This window comes from Sus scrofa, chromosome 14, assembly GCF_000003025.6.
Source record: "Sus scrofa isolate TJ Tabasco breed Duroc chromosome 14, Sscrofa11.1, whole genome shotgun sequence".
Classification (NCBI taxonomy): Eukaryota; Metazoa; Chordata; class Mammalia; order Artiodactyla; family Suidae; genus Sus; species Sus scrofa.
Window position 1 is genome coordinate 28633594 of NC_010456.5, and position 17229 is coordinate 28650822.

Consider the following 17229-nt stretch of genomic DNA (forward strand, 5'->3'; position numbering starts at 1 on the left):
GTTCAGACCATCGCTGGAGTGTAACAGGTTTCAAATTTGCCTGTGGTCAAGACAGGTTTCTTTGGTCAAATGTCAATTGAAATGGCAAGGCCCGAGGGTGATTAGTTAGGACTCCTGAGTCGTGGTGGAGACACATTCAGACTGGTTTAGGCCACAAGGAGGAATTGGTGGGTGCTCATCATGGCAGAGTCCAGGTTAGGACAAGTTCAGGCATGGCTGGATCCAGGGGCTCTATCTCAGCTCTGCTTCCTTCTCTATGGGCCTTGTTCTCAAGCAGGTTCATGCCATCAGCACAGCAAGCCAGGAGGAGGGAGAGTTGACTGAAGACGCAAGAGAGGCACTCTTTTCTTTGCCATTTCCCTGCAGAGTGAGGCCTTCAACACTTGCTTAGCTATTTTCCACATTGGGAGGAGGTGGCCAAGATGGAAGGAAAGGAGTGTCCCAAATTCAGACGCAGTCAGGGAAAGAATGAGGAGAAAGAGAGGAGTGGGAATTGTGGCTAACTGGCATGCTGGATATTCTGATTTTTTTTTTTTTCCAAGAGAAGCTAGAAATCTGGATTTTATAAGCAATGTCCTAATTAAAAAAAAAAACACAAAACCACATTGTGTGTGCCAGAAGGAGCTTCCCGGTTGGCCGCAGCTGGCTGTCATCATTTTGTGGCCTCTGTTCTGTGACTTTCATCTCAAAATATTTTGCCCTTCGTGATCTGGGCAGACCGGTCCATGGAATGTCACAGAAGGTCCCAAGCCTTGGGAAGTCACGTTGAATGCCTCTGGAGATGCCATTTACGGAAGTGGAGGCCTGAGGCCACAGAATTTCTCCCAGAACCCCCCAGAGGAGCTCAGTGTGTCTTGAGAGACAGGAAAGCCTAGTGGTTAGTGACAGAGGCTTGGGCGCCACACTCCCTGGGTTCAGCTTTTGGCTTTGGCACTTCTAGCTGTGCGCCCTGGGGCAAGTCACCTCACTTTTCTTTTTCTTTTTTTTTTTTTGCCATTTCTTGGGCCGCTCCCACGGCATGTGGAGGATCCCAGGCTAGGGGTCCAATCGGAGCTGTAGCTGCCGGCCACAGCCACAGCCACAGCAGCACAGGATCCGAGCTGTGTCTGCAACCTACACCACAGCTCACGGCAACACCGAATCGCTAACCCACCGAGCAAGGCCAGGGATCGAACCCTCAACCTCATGGTTCCTAGTCGGATTCGTTAACCACTGCGCCACAACAGGAACTCCCCATCTCACTTTTCTGATCCTTGGTTTCCATATCTGTAAAACTCCCGTATAATTGTTGTGAGGCATCAAGGAGCATGTGTGATGCCTGTCGCCACCAGTGCCTGGCACATTGGGAGTGTGTGTGTGCATGTGCGTGTGCGTGTGTGCATGTGCGTGTGCGAGTGTGTGTTTCCCTGAACTCATGTTATTTTCCTTCCTGGGTTGGGTCCTGGCATCTGGCTGGTGGTGGCCGGAAGCTTTCCTGGCCACCTCCTCCTTCCTCTCTTGCCTGGGCGTGGGCCCCCCTCCTCCAGGCCATCCCTGCCAGTTGCTCTGTGCCCTTGGCCCCAGGATGGCACTGCACGTCGACAGGAGCAATTAGGCCTGCCTGCTGCTGGGTCACAGCTGCTGTGGGTGGGGGCGGCCCCTTTTAAAAATAAAAACAGCAAACAGGAAACCCGCCCTAGGGGACAGTTCCCTGCCTGTAGCCAGCACGGCCAAGGGTTTAACTGTGACGCTTTTGTGCCTGGAAGAAGAGATGAAGTGGCGTGCATTTGATCCGGGGAGGGTCTCCCGGTCAAGGAGGCCACTTGCCTGCCAGCTCCCCAGGAGTGGCTCATGGATACCTCTTTCAGGGAAAGGGCTCTGGGTTCCTTGGCATCTGTTCTTAGCTGGGGGAGGGAGTCATTTCCTCAAGATGCTCAAACATCTGCACCTGCAGCTTGCGGTATGGTTCCTTGGAATCAGAATGGCCAGGAGAGGGGAGATGAGGGATGGACGGTTAGGGCGTTTGATGCTGCCGAGTTGTGAGTCTGGACCGTGGGAGTAGTTTGAGTTGTGGTCCCCCAAAGAAATGTCCATTTGGAACCTGTGAGTGTGACCTTGTTTGGACAAGGGGTCTTTGCAGATGTGATTGAGCTAAGGGTCTCAAGAGATGATCCTCGATTCGAGCGGGCCCTAAATCTGATGACAAAAGTCCTTGTAAGAGAAGATGCTCAGGGGAGGAGACCATGTGACCGTGAGGCCAGAGAAGAGAGTGATGTGGCCACAAGCCACCTGGAGCCACCAGAGGCTAGAAGATGAAAGGAGGGATTCTTTCCAGGAGCCTTAGAAGGGAACACAGCACTGGTGACACCTTGATCTGGGACAGCTGGCCTCCTGCACTCTGAAGGGGACATGCTGCTCTTGCTTCAAAGCCCAGTCTGTAGTCTTTTGTTTCAGCAACCATAGAAAACAAATGCTACAGTGAATTTCATTTTATTTTATTTTAATTAATTAATTAAATTTTTTTTTTTTTTGGTCTTTTGTTGTTGTTGTTGTTGTTGTTATTGTTGCTATTTCTTGCGCCGCTCCTGCGGCATATGGAGGTTCCCAGGCTAGGGGTCGAATCGGGGCTGTAGCCACCGGCCTACGCCAGAGCCACAGCAACGCGGGATCCGAGCCGCGTCTGCAACCTACACCACAGCTCACGGCAACGCCGGATCGTTAACCCACTGAGCAAGGGCAGGGACCGAACCCGCAACCTCTTGGTTCCTAGTCGGATTCGTTAACCACTGCGCCACGACGGGAACTCCTAATTAATTTTTTTTATGGCCACATCCATGGCATATGGAAGTGCCCAGGCTAGGGGTCGAATCAAAGCTGTAGCTGCTGGCCTACACCGCAGCCACAGCAACACTGGATCTGAGCTGCATCTGCAACCTACACCACAATGCTGGATCCTTAACACACTGAGCAAGGCCAGTGCGAACCCCCATCCTCAGACGCTATGTCAAGTTCTTACTCTGCTGAGCCACACCAGAAACACCATGAACTTTATTTTAATAACACTTAATACTTGAGGATCTGTTTGTGGAACACGAGGCCCTATCGGCCGACCTTCTCCGCTAGCCCGCGCTGACGCCTGGCTGTTCCTGAGACTCACCAAGGGCGGGGTGGCCTCAGGGCCTTTGCCCTCTCTGTTTCCTCAGCCTGGAACCTTGTTCCATGAGAATTTCCACATCTCTCTCTCTCACTCCATCCAGGCCACTGTTGAACTGTCCCCGCCGCAGAAACCACACATCCATAGCTGCAGTCCTTCCTTGAATGTCGCCACATCTTTATCTGTTGACTTTCCCTCCTCTTCCCAAGTTACCTCCACGAGGGCAGAAATCTCTATCATGTTGCTGCATGATTGTTTGTGCCCAGGGCCCATTGCTGGGGCCTCCAGCAATGTTTGTTGAATGTCTGATGGCTCTAGGCCTGGGGTCAGGGACCCTTAGTCAGCTGAGAGGTGGATGCGGCTTTCAGAAGGTCAGTAAGCTGGACTGGAGTGGAGTCCACTCAACAGAACCACTTTTGTATTATTTATTTTGAATCAAGGTGAAATTCACATCATATAAAATGAACCATTTGATGGAGTTCCCGTTGTGGCTCAGCAGGTTAAGAACCTGACGTAGTGTCCGTGAGGATGCAGGTTCGATCACTGGCCTCAGTGGGTTAAGAGTCCCGCCTTGCAACAAGCTGTGGTGTAGGTCTCAGATGAGGCTCATATCTGGGGTTGCTATGGCTATGGTATAGGCCAGCAGCTATAGCTCTGATGTGACCCTTAGCCTGGGAACTTCCATGTGCTGTGGGTTTAGCCCTCAAAAGACCAAAAAAAAAAAAAAAAAAAAAAAAAAAAGTAACCATTTGGAAGCACGCAATTGGTTTTTACTATGTAAACAGGGTTGTACAACTAACACCTCCGTCTAATTCTAAAATATCTTCATCACCCCAAAAGGAGACTCTGGATCCATTGGCAACCACTGCCCATCCCGCCTCCTCACAGCCCCTGGCAACAACCGGTCGGCTTTCCATCTCTTTGGATTTGCCTGGTCTGGACATTTCATGTAAATGGGATCACGCAGCATGTGGCTGTTTGTGTCTGGCCCTTGGCATGATGTTTTTGAGGTTCGCCCATGTGATAGCGTGAATCAGCGCCTATTCCTTTTTATGGCCAAAGACTATCTCAGTGTATGGATGCATACCAACAAAATCATCTCTGGAGTTCCCACTGTGGCGCAGCAGGATCGGCGGTGTCTTGGGAGCACTGGAACACGGGTTCGATCCCCAGGCGGGCACAGTGGGCTAAAGATCCAGCATAGTCACAACCGTTGCTTAGGTTGAAACTGCGGCTTGGATCTGATCCCTGGCCTGGGAACTCTATATGCCGTGGTGTGGCCAAAAAAAGGAGAAAAAAAAAAAACAAACCCAAGTCATCTTGGAAGTGGCTTTTCAGATGAGGAAACCAAGACTGTCCAGGAGAGAGAGTGATCACCCGCCCCAGTCTGGCAGCATCAGGGTTCAGGAAAGGAGAGGAAGAGGTAACAGTAGCCAGATGTTTCTAGCTTATGTTTTCTCTTCCCCCAGCCCCTGCTCTGCTCCCAGCATTATCTCGGAGTCTGGCCTGGTCAGGAAGAAGCAGTTGTGGGGGGCGCAGTGAGCAGGGATCCCTTCCACATGGGGCCTGGCTACTCCATGGGAGCTGTGACCCGGACCCCCGCAGGTGTAGTCCTGTTGACCCGGACACACAGCGGAGCAGACTGATGGCTGCAGAGGGTGGGGGTCTTGCCCAGGGCCACTTGGCCTGGGGACCCCTCCTGCCTCTTTGGGGGGACCCCATGCCTCTGTGGCCCCCATGCCAGTGATCTTGCCTACTGTTCAAAGCTTTGCCCGCAGATGGGTTGGTGGAAGTACCTGGAATGACCAGGTGAATCTTGGTTTTCCCTCACCCTCAGAGGCTTGGGGAACAAGGACTTTTGCTAAGCAGATGACCACATACTCATTCTGAACATAAGCTTGGGGTCAGGGGCTGGCTCTGTCTGGAGGGTACTGCCCGGGCTCTTTCTGGTTTGTGATGATTTGCCGTCTTCATAGAGTCACTCAGCAAATCATTCGCTGCCTGGCTTCTAAGGGGTGGGGGGAGACCCAGGAAGTGGCCGCAGAATGACAAGGCCAGGCGTCCAACCTGCCCGCATATAAATAACTCTGATGGGGGTTGGGCTGTGTTACTCCTGACTCCAGAGCCAGCCTCTGAGAAAGTCTGGGTGCAGGTCTGTGTCCAAAATAAACAGAAAAGAACAAAAGGAACCCGTACGTTCTGACTCTGCAGCCTTGTGTCCTGCCGACTGCCTGTGGCTTGGTGGGGCTGGTTTGGCCCAGTCCTGAGTTTTGTGGTCTCCCGATGGTCGGGGCAGGAAGACGGCACCTGGATCTTTGGTCTAAAAATACAGTTTTTGGTTTGTCCTGTCTTTCTGTGTCTTGGTTTCCCCTCCTTTTTTGTTTGTTTGTTTTGTTTTATGGCTGCACCTGAGGCATATGGAGGTTCCCAGGCTAGGGGTCGAATCAGAGCTGCAGTTGCCGGCCTACACTACAGCCACAGCAACGCAGGATCCAAGCTACATCTGCGACCTACACCACAGCTCACAGCAACGCTGGATCCTTAACCCGCTGAGCAGGGCCAGGGATCGAACCTGTATTCTCGTGGACACTGTGTGGTGTTCTTAACCTGCTGAGTCACAATGGGAACTCCTCCCCTCCCTTGAAAGAAGGCAGATGAGTAGAGATTTTCCCAAATACTCTGGAGGGTTTTCTTGGGAGAGGCCAGAAGGTGAGCTGATAAAGTTGGCACCCATGTGGCCCCCACATGGGCCTTTTCACGGGTCTCCTGGTGGCCATTCCAGTCCCTGGCCAGTTCAGGGCTGCAGACCTTTGTCACATGCAGATCTGATCTGCCCCAAACCCTCTGTGGCTTCTGGCTGACTAGATCCTGGGGCAGGGTAAATGCAAGCTGGGCTTGCCCTGTTCAAACCTCAGCTCAACCACTCTCTAGTTGTGTGACCTTGGGCGAGCCTCTTAACTTCTCTGGGCCTGTTTCCTTCTTTGTATGTCAGTTGCAGGGGCTTTGGTTGTGCCATCCTGAGGACAGATGGCTTAACAAGTGAAGTGCTTACCCAGTCCTGGACACACAGTACATTCTACTATTGTTGTTGTCATTATTACTCTTGGGAGTGTCTCCAGTCCAAGGAGACTGGCCCAGACTTCTTAGCCCCACCCCCTGCCATTACTACCTGACCTCATCTTCTGACTCGCCGCATCACTACTGCACTTGGCCGCTCTGGCTTTCTCTCTGCTTTGGCAACACACCTAATTTGACCCTCCTCCAGACCTTTGCACTGCGGTGGTGGTCTTCCTGGCCTCTGTCATCACTCAGGATGCAGTCCCAGGCAAACAGCACTGCACCCAGCTCCTGGGAGCTGGGGGCAGGTGCATCCGGAGATCCCTCTTCAGCTTCCCCTGACACTTCATCGCTACTGCTCTGAGCCCTGGGGAAGCAGAGAGGAGCCTGCCCCTGCTGTAGATGACAAGTCGACACCCAGAGAAGCTTAGACTTGTTTCTGAGTTACACAGCAAGTTGCAGCCAAGGTTCAGACCCCTGGGCTGACCACCAAACCATCCATTTTGGCTTGTGTGCATGAGTCTCTGTGTGTGTGTGTGAGAGAGAGACAGACAGATAGACAGACAGACTATGTCTTTTTTCATCCTCTGGGCCCGTCACTGTGATGACCCTGGTTCAGAATACCAATGCGCAGGGGGTCATGTTTGCTTTTCCTGAGATTACAAGGACAGAAATATTTTAAAGGCAGAGCCTGCCCAGCGGCAGTGTCACCCTGGAGACCGGAGGACCGGGAGGGACGGGGGCAGTAACCTCGGTTCGTGCCAGGTCCCGGCCAGGACGCCCACGCCACCCTCTGGGTGGACAGTCCGGCTGGGAGGAGATGGGTTCAGGAGCTCGCTTTCGCCTGCGAGCGGTGAACAGCGAGGAGGTTTTTCTACTGAGCTATAAAAAGGCCTTCCCGTGTTTCAGCTCCTGAGTGTCGGCTGGAAGCCCGCCAGGGTTACCATGGCGATGAGGAATTATTACTTACTGCCAAGGCTGGGAGAAAAAGCTCGTACTTTTGGCTTCCCAACAAGAGGAGTGGACTTATGTAATTCCCTGTGTTTATAGGCCCGGGTGGCAGGAGGTGAGCAGGGATCCTCGAGGCCTGACACTGCGTTTTCACCCCACCGTGGGTCGGGTGGCCCGGTGGGGTGTCCCTTGGGGGGGCCTCGGCCCAGCCCCGTCTAGGGGGGCCATCGATTGGGCTGGGAGCCTGGGGGGCCGGGCCGGCTGCAGGGCCCCCCCCCAGCCGGGGTGGGAGCCCGCAGTCTCGCGGGAAGGCGGCGCAGCTGCTCGGTGGGGCCGCCCCTCTCCCGGGTCAGCCCTGGAGGAAGGATGGGTTTGAGGTTGGACACGGTGGGGCCTCTAGAAGCCAGCAGAACAATCTCTGTGTGTGGACTCTGCTGACCCACTCGCTGGCACCTTCTACTTTTCTTTTTCTTTTCTTTTTTTTTTTGTTTTTGTTTTTGTGGGAGAGTTACTTCAAGTTGTGTTTGGAGCTGACGTGAGCGAGAGGCTGGTCATGTGCTCGGGTAAGAGAAGTTTCCGGGCTTGGCGGTGGGCAGGGGGGTGCGGCGTGGCCCGGCTGCCTGGCCAAGGGAGGGCGATCGGGGCCATGGATTGCAGGAAGGCTGGGACCTGTGCTGGGGACCCCATTTGGGGGCTGATGAATTCATGTTCTGGAGCCGCCTGTTCTGCCCTGGCCGCCGGGCGATCACCAGGGGACAGTGACCCGATGCCTTATCAGAGTTGCTGAAGCCCCGGAAAGAGTGCTGGGTGGGTGGGTGGCCCTGAAGGGATAGTGCTTCTCAACTGTGGTCCCGGGGGTGTCGGGGGGCGGGTGGGAGGAAACAATGCTGTTTTCTCAGAGTCCCTGTGCCCAGTCCCTGTGGAAGAGTGGGCAGCATCAGAGATCCGGTGCTCCTGTGTCTGTTCATCAGTGTTGGCCCCAGGACTGAAAGGCTGGGACTTTGGGGGGCGGCCGCCTTGGTGGCCATGGAGCAGGGGAGGGGGCCAGGTGCAGGCATTGCAGCGGCTGCCCTGGCGCCCGGCTCCCACCGTGGTGGCGTTTGGCTGGGTGCCCATGTCTGGTTTGAAATCAGCGCCACCGGCCTGGGCTTGCCCAGGGACCTGGCAGCGAGGAGCCGGGATAAACACTGGAAAGTTGGAAGGGCTTCTCAAGCTCACAAGGAGCCTTCAGTTGTGAGCGGAGGGGATGAGGGAGCGATTTGTCCTGAGGTCTGGGTGCGCCGGGGCGTCTGGGAGACGTCTCATGGGGCGCCCAGGCCGGGGAGCGCTGGAGCGCTGGTTCCCAAACGGCATGGCTCGGTTGCCATGGATCCTGGTTTGAATCCCGGTTCCGTTCCTTTTTATGCTGGGTCTCACCTGTTCAAGCCTCAGTTTCCTTGTCTGTCAAACAGAGCAGCCGTGGAGGCGTGAGGACAGGGCGAGGGAGGGATGCGGCCTCCGGGGTTCACATCCTGGACTGCATGACCTTGGACAAGTCACGTCACATCTCCGAGCCTCAGTTTTCCCATCTGGCAAATGGATGCTCCCTATGCCTCCACCTCTGAGTTGTTGACTGACTGAAGGGGGCTAATAATGGTCCCTGCCCCACCTCTCATGAGCAGGTGACCTGGGGTGGGTCATGGAATCCCATGGAACTTCCCTTCTCTTGTCCATTAGGGGAGAGCTGCCACAGATGTGCCTTGGGGAAAACAGAAACCACCCTGCAGGGGCCTCGAGTGGGCTGGTGTACATCAGTGTAGACCATAAGCTTGCATTTAAGTTAGTTATATCTTGGTCTCTGTCGAGTTTTCTTTTCTTCCCTGGAGAAAGCCCTCCCATTTCATAGATGGGAACCCCACATCTAGGGATAGTGTGGGATCAGGAGTGTCCCTCCCCAGCCCCAGGCTCAGTCTGAATTTGGACCTGGACTGGAGTGCCCGGTGCACCCCCACTGCATGCCTGTTCCGCCTCGTTTCCCACTGACCCTGGGCCAGGCACCCTGCCGGTGCCTGGTGTGGCCTGCGGGCAGGGTGTGCAGGGCTGGCTCCCCTGCCGAGGGTGGCAGCGGTCCTGTGTGTTTGTAAGTGACACCGGATGCTGGGCCGGTGGCTGGCTCGGGGCCTCCCTCTCGGGCCAGGAGGAGCCAGAGGGGAATGCCCAGGGTGTCCAGGCTGCCCGTGCCAGCTGCCTGCTGTCCACTTGTCCTCAGACCTCTCCTGGGGACCTTGGGAAAGGCCTGTATAGCAGGGGACACCATGAATGTCCTCTTGTTGCCCCTAAGCCCTTGGTGCCCAGCTGGGTCAGCTACAGAGCTGTGTTGTGACCCCCCTCTGCCCTGCCCTGAGGGTCTTGGGGACTGGGTTCCTCAACCATTGAGAAAGACAGTCCTGTGTGATGGCTTGGACCAGAGGTCACCTAAGAGACCCTTGTGGTGGAACTGTCCTGCATCAGTGGCAGTGGCCACAGGAATGTGCACTGAGATAAAAGCACGTAGATCCACACACACACACACATAAGTACATATATGCGATAAAAGTGGGTAGATTTACACACACACACACATACACACACACTCAAGTACATGTATGAGATAAAAGTACATAGATCTACTCTCACACACACACACACTCAAGTGCACATAAACTCTGAGATCTAAATAAGGCCAACTGTATCACTGTCAGTTTCAAGGATGATACCATTGGGGGGAGCTGGCTAAAGGGTACTCAGAATCCAGCTATATTACTTCTTACAGCTGCATGGGAATCTACAGTGATCTAAAAAGAATGTACAAGCTCAGGGGCCTGGCTGTTCTAGCTTTGAGTCCCAGTGTGAGTTACAGCAGGTGGCTTAACCCTGCTGAGCCTCAGTCTCCTCATCTGTGGAAGCAGGGTAGTGATTGATGCCTGGTAGGGCTCGCTTGAAGATGAGCTGAGCTGATTCATGCTAAGTGCTTAGGAAGGTGCCACGTGTCGGGGGTGCTGTCCCTGGTATTATCACCCTTGATGTGATTGCTGTGGTTTGCCTGGCACGATCTCATTTCATACCTGAATCAGCCACAGGAAGGGAGAGTGCTGTAGGATCCCCACTTCTCAGTTGAGGAAACTGAGGCTTGTGTCAGGTGACCCACCTGAGCAGCACACAGTTTGGAAGGGCCGGGACTGGGACTCAGGCCCCAAGCCAGAGCCTGTGGGTGGAGGTTCTTTAGCTGGGTGACCCTGGAGAGGTTACTTGCCCTCTCTGAGCCTGTCTTCTCCTCCTTCTCTCCTCACCTGTCAGCTGGGCTCATGACCTGTGAAAGCCAGAAAACCTTGCCTCCAGGCCCCTTCACTCACCTCTTGGGCCCACCCAGAGCCTGCGCCCCTTAGCCACCTCCTCTGAGGCCTCTGTTTGCAGCGCTGAGGTGGGACCTGGGCTCTGTTCTGTCCGTGGATGGTTGAACTCCTCTCTTCTCTAAACACTTTTACCTCCTTGCTCTGTCCTCTGGGTGCAGCCAGAAGCTCCTGCTGTTCCCTGATGTTCCTTGCTGTGGGTACTGGTTTCCCTCGGACTCCATCCCACCAGCAGTGGTGAGAAGGCCTTTGGGGTGTAAGTAGCTCACCCTAGAGTGAGCTGGGTTAGCTCTGCTGGCAGTTAGGGTCAGAGGAGCTTGTCTCTGCAGCCAAAGTGAAACCAAGGGTAGATGCATTTCCAGGGCTCCTGGGAGAGGGTCAGTGTGGATGGTCATGCCCCTTACACCTGGCTGGAAATTGAGCTTGGGCCCTTGGGTATCCCAGGAGGTCCAGGCAGGGTGGTTTTGTTTTGTTTTGTTTTATTTTTAGGGCTGCACCTGCGGCATGTGGAAGTTCCTGGGCTAGGGATCGAATTGGAGCTGTAGCTACAGGCCTACACCACAGCCAGAGTAACACTAGATCTGAGCCATATCTGCAACCTACACCACAGCTTGTGGCAACGCTGGATCCTTAACCCACTGGGTGAGGCCAGGAACCGAACCCACATCCTTACGGATACTAGTTGGGCTTGTAACCTGCTGAGCCACAACAGGAACTCCCAGCGTGTGTTTTGTGCCTCAGGATTTTGGAGGGTTTCAGAGCATCCCAGTCTGGGGTCATGTGGGTCCTGGCAGAGCCTGGGTGGGGGGGCGTCTGAGCTGCAGAGTTGGGTTCCCCTATCATGACAGAGAGATGGAGGCTTGGGTCTGGGGGTGGTGGCATCGGTTGTAGCTGAGGGTCTCAGGTTCTGGCTTTGCTGGGCAGGGAAGGACCTGGAGGGGCAGGGAATTGGTGGGGGGAGGGCATTCCAGCCTCTCTGTTGGTTCTTGGAAGCACCAATCACAGTCCTGCCTTGGGACATTGTCATGCTGTACTCTGGAACGCCGTCTCTGGGATCTTCTCAAACGCTCAGCTCAAATGTCCCCTCCTAAAAGAGGCCCTCACCTCCCCATCATCACTCCTCTCACCTTGCCACTGTCATCACCAGGGATTTACTGTAGGTCCGTCAGCCTTGTCCCCCTACCCTCCATGTGGGATTTTGTTCATCTTGGGCACCCCTGTGTCCCCAGCACTGGGCACACAGTAGGTGCTTAGCACTAGATGGTGCCTGATTCCATGTCCCTCATGAGCTGTGGACCTGGGTCTGTCCGCTCAAGGTGGGTGGGGACAGGAGCACACTTACCTGCTAGGGCCCCTGGAGCTGCAACTCTCAGTGAGCTCACCTCCCATCACCCCAGTTCTGCTCCTAGGAGTTGAGACTGTGTGTGAGTCCTTAGAAAAGTAGTGGTGTGTTTGCTCAGGAATGCCTGTAGGAACCCACCGAGCACCCCGAGAAGGTCTACACCTCCTAGGTAAAGTCAGAGAGGTGGGGCTCAAAGTGGGGGTCCTGAGGGGCACAGGGTGCGGGGGAGGGGTGCTGACAGCATCTGCTATGTGTGTTGAGGTCTGACGGGTGGGGTGTTCTGCACACCTTAGGGTACTGAGTCCTCCCAGCAACCCTGTGATGGCAGATGAGGCACAGAGAGGGTAAGCAGCTTGCCCAAAGACACATTGCTGCAGGCGCACAGGACTCTCAGGCGTACTTGGTCAGTAGTGGCATTTATTTCCCATGCAGTTCTTTCCGTGCCCAGGGTGCTGCTCAGCTTTTTAAGCGGATTATTTTATCTCATTCTCCGAAGGCCCTTGGGCTGGCCCTGTCTCAGAGCGCAGTTGCGGAGAGGGCAGAATTGGAACTCAGGTTCTGTGGGGAGGTTCCTTCGAGCAAGTGCTATTTTCTGGGCATCTGGCTCTGACCTGGAAAAGGGCCCACGTCTGAGAACCTCGTTGTGTCCAGATCTGCACGCCTGGAGCTGCCCACACTCTTCTGGGAAGGCTGAGAACTGGTTTCTCCCAGCTGCTCTGAATCTGGAAGGCTAAGGTGGGGAGGGCCCTGCCCCCTCCCCCGGAGTCGTGGATTTGCATGACAGTGAGCCCTTTGTCCCTGGGTCCTGCCTCCTTCCCAGGCTAAGAGCCTAATTCCAGGCCCCTGATGTCATAATGGGCCCTTTCTGCGCTGGGAGGGGAGGCTGGCTGGGCAGCTGTGTGGGTTGGGCTGGGGCCGGGAATAAATAGAGGGGTGGTGACAGTCATATCAGGGGCTGAGGCTTTCTCCTTCCAGGCTTTCATCTTTCAGGAGGTGGGCTTTGCTCGCATTTGACCCAGGAACCAACTGAGACTGAGTTTTGCTGAGTTTCCCCCCATCCCCCACTGGGCCAAACCACTTCTTGGCCTGTGCAATGCGAGTGAGTGAGTCATGGCCGTGGGCCTCTCCTGGAGGGGGTGTGGGTGTGAGAGTCTTTTGCTTCCTCTAAATAGGAGGCCCTGGTGCCTAGCAGCTCCCGTGGCTGGTCTGTTCAGAGAAAGAGGGTTCAAATCCAGGGCATGTGGCTTAACTCTCTGTGCCTCAGTTTTCTCATCTGCTTAATGGATCTTGCTGGAGCTTGGCTATGGAGCTGAGTAGGGAGTGAGCTCTCAGTAGGTGGGCAATCAGAAAAAAGCTGAGGCCAATGTAGTGGGGTGAATGGTGCCCCCCCAAAAACATACATGTGGGCATTAATACCTGACTGGTCTAAATGTGACCTGCTTTGGAAAAGGGGTCTTTGCATATGTGTTTTGAGATGAGGCAATCCTGGGTTACCTGGATGAATCCTAAATTCAGTGACCAGCGTCTTTATGAGAGACAGAAGAGGAAGAAGGGAAGTTCCCATTGTGGAACTTGGTGGGTTAAATACCCGACATAGTGTCTGTGAAGTTTCAGGTTCGATCCTTGGCCTCTCTGTGGATTAAGGATCCGGTGTTGCTGCAAGTTGCGGAGTAGGTTGCAGATGTGGCTCAGATCCCATATTGCTGTGCTTGTGGTATAGGCCAGCAGCTGCAGCTCTGATTTGACCCTTATCCTGGGAACTTCCATATTCTGCACCTACGACCCTTAAAAAAAAAAAAAAAAAAAGTGGAAGAAGACACACAGAGGGGATGGCTGTGTGAAGACGGGCAGAGCTCAGAGAGATGCAGCCACAAGCCAAGGAATGCTGGGGGCCACCGGAAGCTGGAAGAGGCAGGAAGGACCCTCCCCTAGAGCCTTCGGAGGGCGTGTGGCTCTGAAGACACCTTGATCTTGGACTTTTGGCCTCCAGAGCAGTGAGAGAATAAATTTCTATTGTTTAAGCCACACAGATTGTGATTGTTTACAGCAGACCCAGGGAAACTAATACAGCCGGTGACCCCCAGCCGTTGCAGTTTGGGGAGCATGGGAGCATTGCATGGTGCTCTTCCCCACCCAAGCCTGAGGGCCTAGGTCCCAGTGAGGTAGTGAGGGTGACCGATGGTGCCGGGAACTCCATCCAAGGAGTCCAGAACCTACTTCCCTCGCTCGGAAACCAAATGCCCAAATTCCTGAACCCGCCCATTGCCTACAGCCTCCTTTCCTGCCTCTGGTGTCACTGTTAAAGAAGATGTGGCCGGGAAGCAGGAAGCCTCCTGATTTTGCGCTGGACCCCCCCCTCCCCCCCCTGCCAAGCCCAGGACATCCCCTCCCCACATGCCTGGTAGCTCACCTGATTTGGTCGCCTCCAGCTGGCCAGACTTGGCCTGGACCCATGAGCAGTGATGTTGGGTATGACACTTGGAGCCTGGTGGGGGATGTGAGTACACTGTTGACGGGCTCCCGGGACACAGTGGATGAGAGGTGGAAGCTGGAAGGGACTTGCCTGGGTTTGCATCCAGCCTATGCCACTTGCTCGCTGTGTGACCTCAAGCAAGTTATTTAGCCTTTCTGTGCCTCAGTTGTGCCTCCCAGGGATGCTGTGATGATTAAATGAACTAATGCCAGAGTTCTTGTCATGGCTTGGTGTGTTATATAAACGTGACTAGTATCCATGAGGATGTGGGTTTAATCCTTGGGCTCGATCAGTGGGTTAAGGATCTGGTGTTGCCACAAGCTGTGGCGTAGGTCGCAGACACAGCTCCGATCCGATGTTGCTGTGGCTGTGGTATAGGCCCGCAGCTGCAGTTCCAATTTGACCTGTAGCCTGGGAACTTCCATGTGCCTTGGGTGTGGCCATTAAATAAATAAGTAATAACTGATGCCACTGAGCCGTGTGTTAGGGATTGGTTGTAGTCACAAGTGAAAGGCGCTCACCTTGGATCTCTTATAGTGACTGCTTAGAACCTGGGAGTTAGAAGTAGTTATTTGTTCATCTTTCCTTGGCCCCGTTCCTACCGGTGGGATATTGGTCTGGTCTCCCCCAGACCCTCAGTCTCTCCATCTGTTAAATGGATGCTGGTACAAGCCAGTGGCCACATGGAGGTTGGGAGGAAAAGGGGGAGGTGGGAGAAGTTCTTACTTACGAGGTTGAGGGGGCTGGGGTCAGGATCTCCACCTGCTCCTGGGTCAAGTCTTGGCCACCTTCCAGGTGGGGAGCAGCCATCCGTTTTACAGCCCAGGAGACTGAGGCCCCAGTGGGAAGGGGACCCATGACACACCCGTGGGTGGGTGCAGCCAACTTGGCCTCCTGGCTGCAGACAATGCCTGCCTTCTGGCCTGGCTGGGACTGCTGGGACCTGCTCAAGCCAGCCTCTGTTTATCAGTGCATTTAGTTCAGGGTAGCAGATGTTCAGAGAAAGGAAGCCAAGGCTGGAGGCTGCATTTACTGCCCCAGGGCCGCATGGGTGGGATGTGCCCGTGGCTGAGGAGTGACCCAGATCTGAGTCAGCTAGGAGGGGCCCCTTGATCTGCAAAGCCACCCTCTGGTCTATCCCTCATTAGAGCCACTGACAGCTCAGGACTGGGCTGGGAGATGGGTGAGAGACAGGGCAGGTGTGTCCCAGGCTCCTGCCTGGCCCCTTCCTCCTAGGTTGAATCTGTCCCTGATTCCATCTCAGTTCTCTCGCCTCCTCTGGCTGGCTTTAGACCTCTCCCCTACCTGTACAGGTGAAGGGACCAATGGGTAGAGGAGATCTGATTTCAGGGAGAGTTCATGGGGCTTAGAAGTTGGGTTTTAGGGGCCGTTGCTGTTGTAGGTCTTCTGGTTGCAGTTGGCAGACTCCCTGCTCCTCCTGTATTTTAGCACAAAAAGCTCAGGGTAAGCTTCAGACATGGTTGGATCCAGGGGCTCAGGTGATGAGGTACTTCCCGTGTGCAGTTCCTGGTAGTGCAGACTCATAGTCCCAGCTCAGCAGCGCCAGTGGAAGGTACACCTGCTGTTTGCCATTAGACAGCTCCTGCATGTGTTGGAGATGAGCCAACCCCACCTATACCGCCAACCAGTGTGCTGTTGGGGTGGGAGTGTCACCTGTGGGTAAGTGGGCCCAGCCCCTCACATTCTTTGTTGCATTTAGGGACCTCCTTGGTCTCCCCTCCATGCTTTGCCCACGTCCCACGACGGAGTACATTCCTGCCCGTAACTTGCCGTCCGCCCCCACCTCCTTCAAGCTCCCCAAGGCTTTTCTGGGCTCTCTCTTGCGGCTTCCTGGTGACCACATGTCAGAAGCCACAGGTCACATCCTGGCAGCCCCTGGGCTGTCTTTGGATGTCAGACTGATTTATTGTGTTGGGTTTATAGTCAGTGTTTTTAAAACGAAAATTGCAAATTGAGGGATGTCTTAAAATCAGACTTTCTTCTCCTGAAGGGATTGGAAGCTGTGATTCCCTGGGCCACCTTCCTGGGCCCTTTGACACACACACAGCATCACCTGCCCCTCCTCCTCCCAGTTCCAGTCTGGCCTGAAGGTGCCCACCACAAGCCCTCTTTTCTCTTCCCCTCCCTACGTCTGGGCTGGGATCCTCTCCTGGAGCCCCTGTGGATCCTCCCCCTCCAGGAACTGATAATCAAATCCCATAATCAGATTCCCTGGGCCCTCTTGCAGCCCCTGGGCAATGAAGCAGCTTGTGGCCTGGAACTCCTGGCTGCAGGGCTGGAGGAGCTTTTGGATTCCTGGTCACCTTTCCATCATCAGACACTCAGCGGACGCCCTCAGGCAAAATCAGTGGCCTGTCTGTGTCCCCTTTTGAGAGTTGGACAGAGCTGATCAGAGTGCATTCTTCCCCCTCTGCCTGGGCGTCTGGGTGGCAGTGGGGGTCTCCCAGCCAGGCCTATGGGAGGTGGGCCCGCCGGGTCCAGGCTGGTGGTTTGCTGGGGGTCGGAGAGGAGGGGGGCCGCATGGGAGGGCGGTTGCTGAGTGGGTGGGCTACTGGCCCCGAGGAGCTATTCTTAGCAGCAGAAACATTTGTCCTTGTTCACATGTGGCAGAGGCCGTTCCCCAGAGAGCTGCCCTGAAATATGAGGGATGACCCCATAAATTCCTCTGAAAGCCTTCCTCGAGGGCCTGTGTGCGCGGAGGAGGCCGGGGGTGGGGGAGGCGTTTCCGGCAGCTGCACAGCTGGGGACATATTTGCCAGATGTTGGTGCAGGGAAGTCGGTGGGAATCCAGGGGCCGCCCCTTCACTCTTGGGGTCTCTGCAGTGGCCATGGGCCATGGGGTAGAGACTGCGGAGAGAACAGCTTTGGGCCTGGCCTCAGGTTT

General features: G+C 54.9%; 1 protein-coding gene across 1 annotated transcript in view; it reads left to right on the top strand.

Annotated features, from left to right (window-relative positions):
• The window catches only part of NCOR2 (nuclear receptor corepressor 2), a 176631-nt gene continuing 168582 nt past the window's right edge, over positions 9181–17229 (top strand). Inside the window, 2 exon segments of the mRNA NM_001044576.1 lie at positions 9181–9192; positions 13460–13465. The gene's annotated coding sequence lies outside the window, so the exon portion shown is untranslated.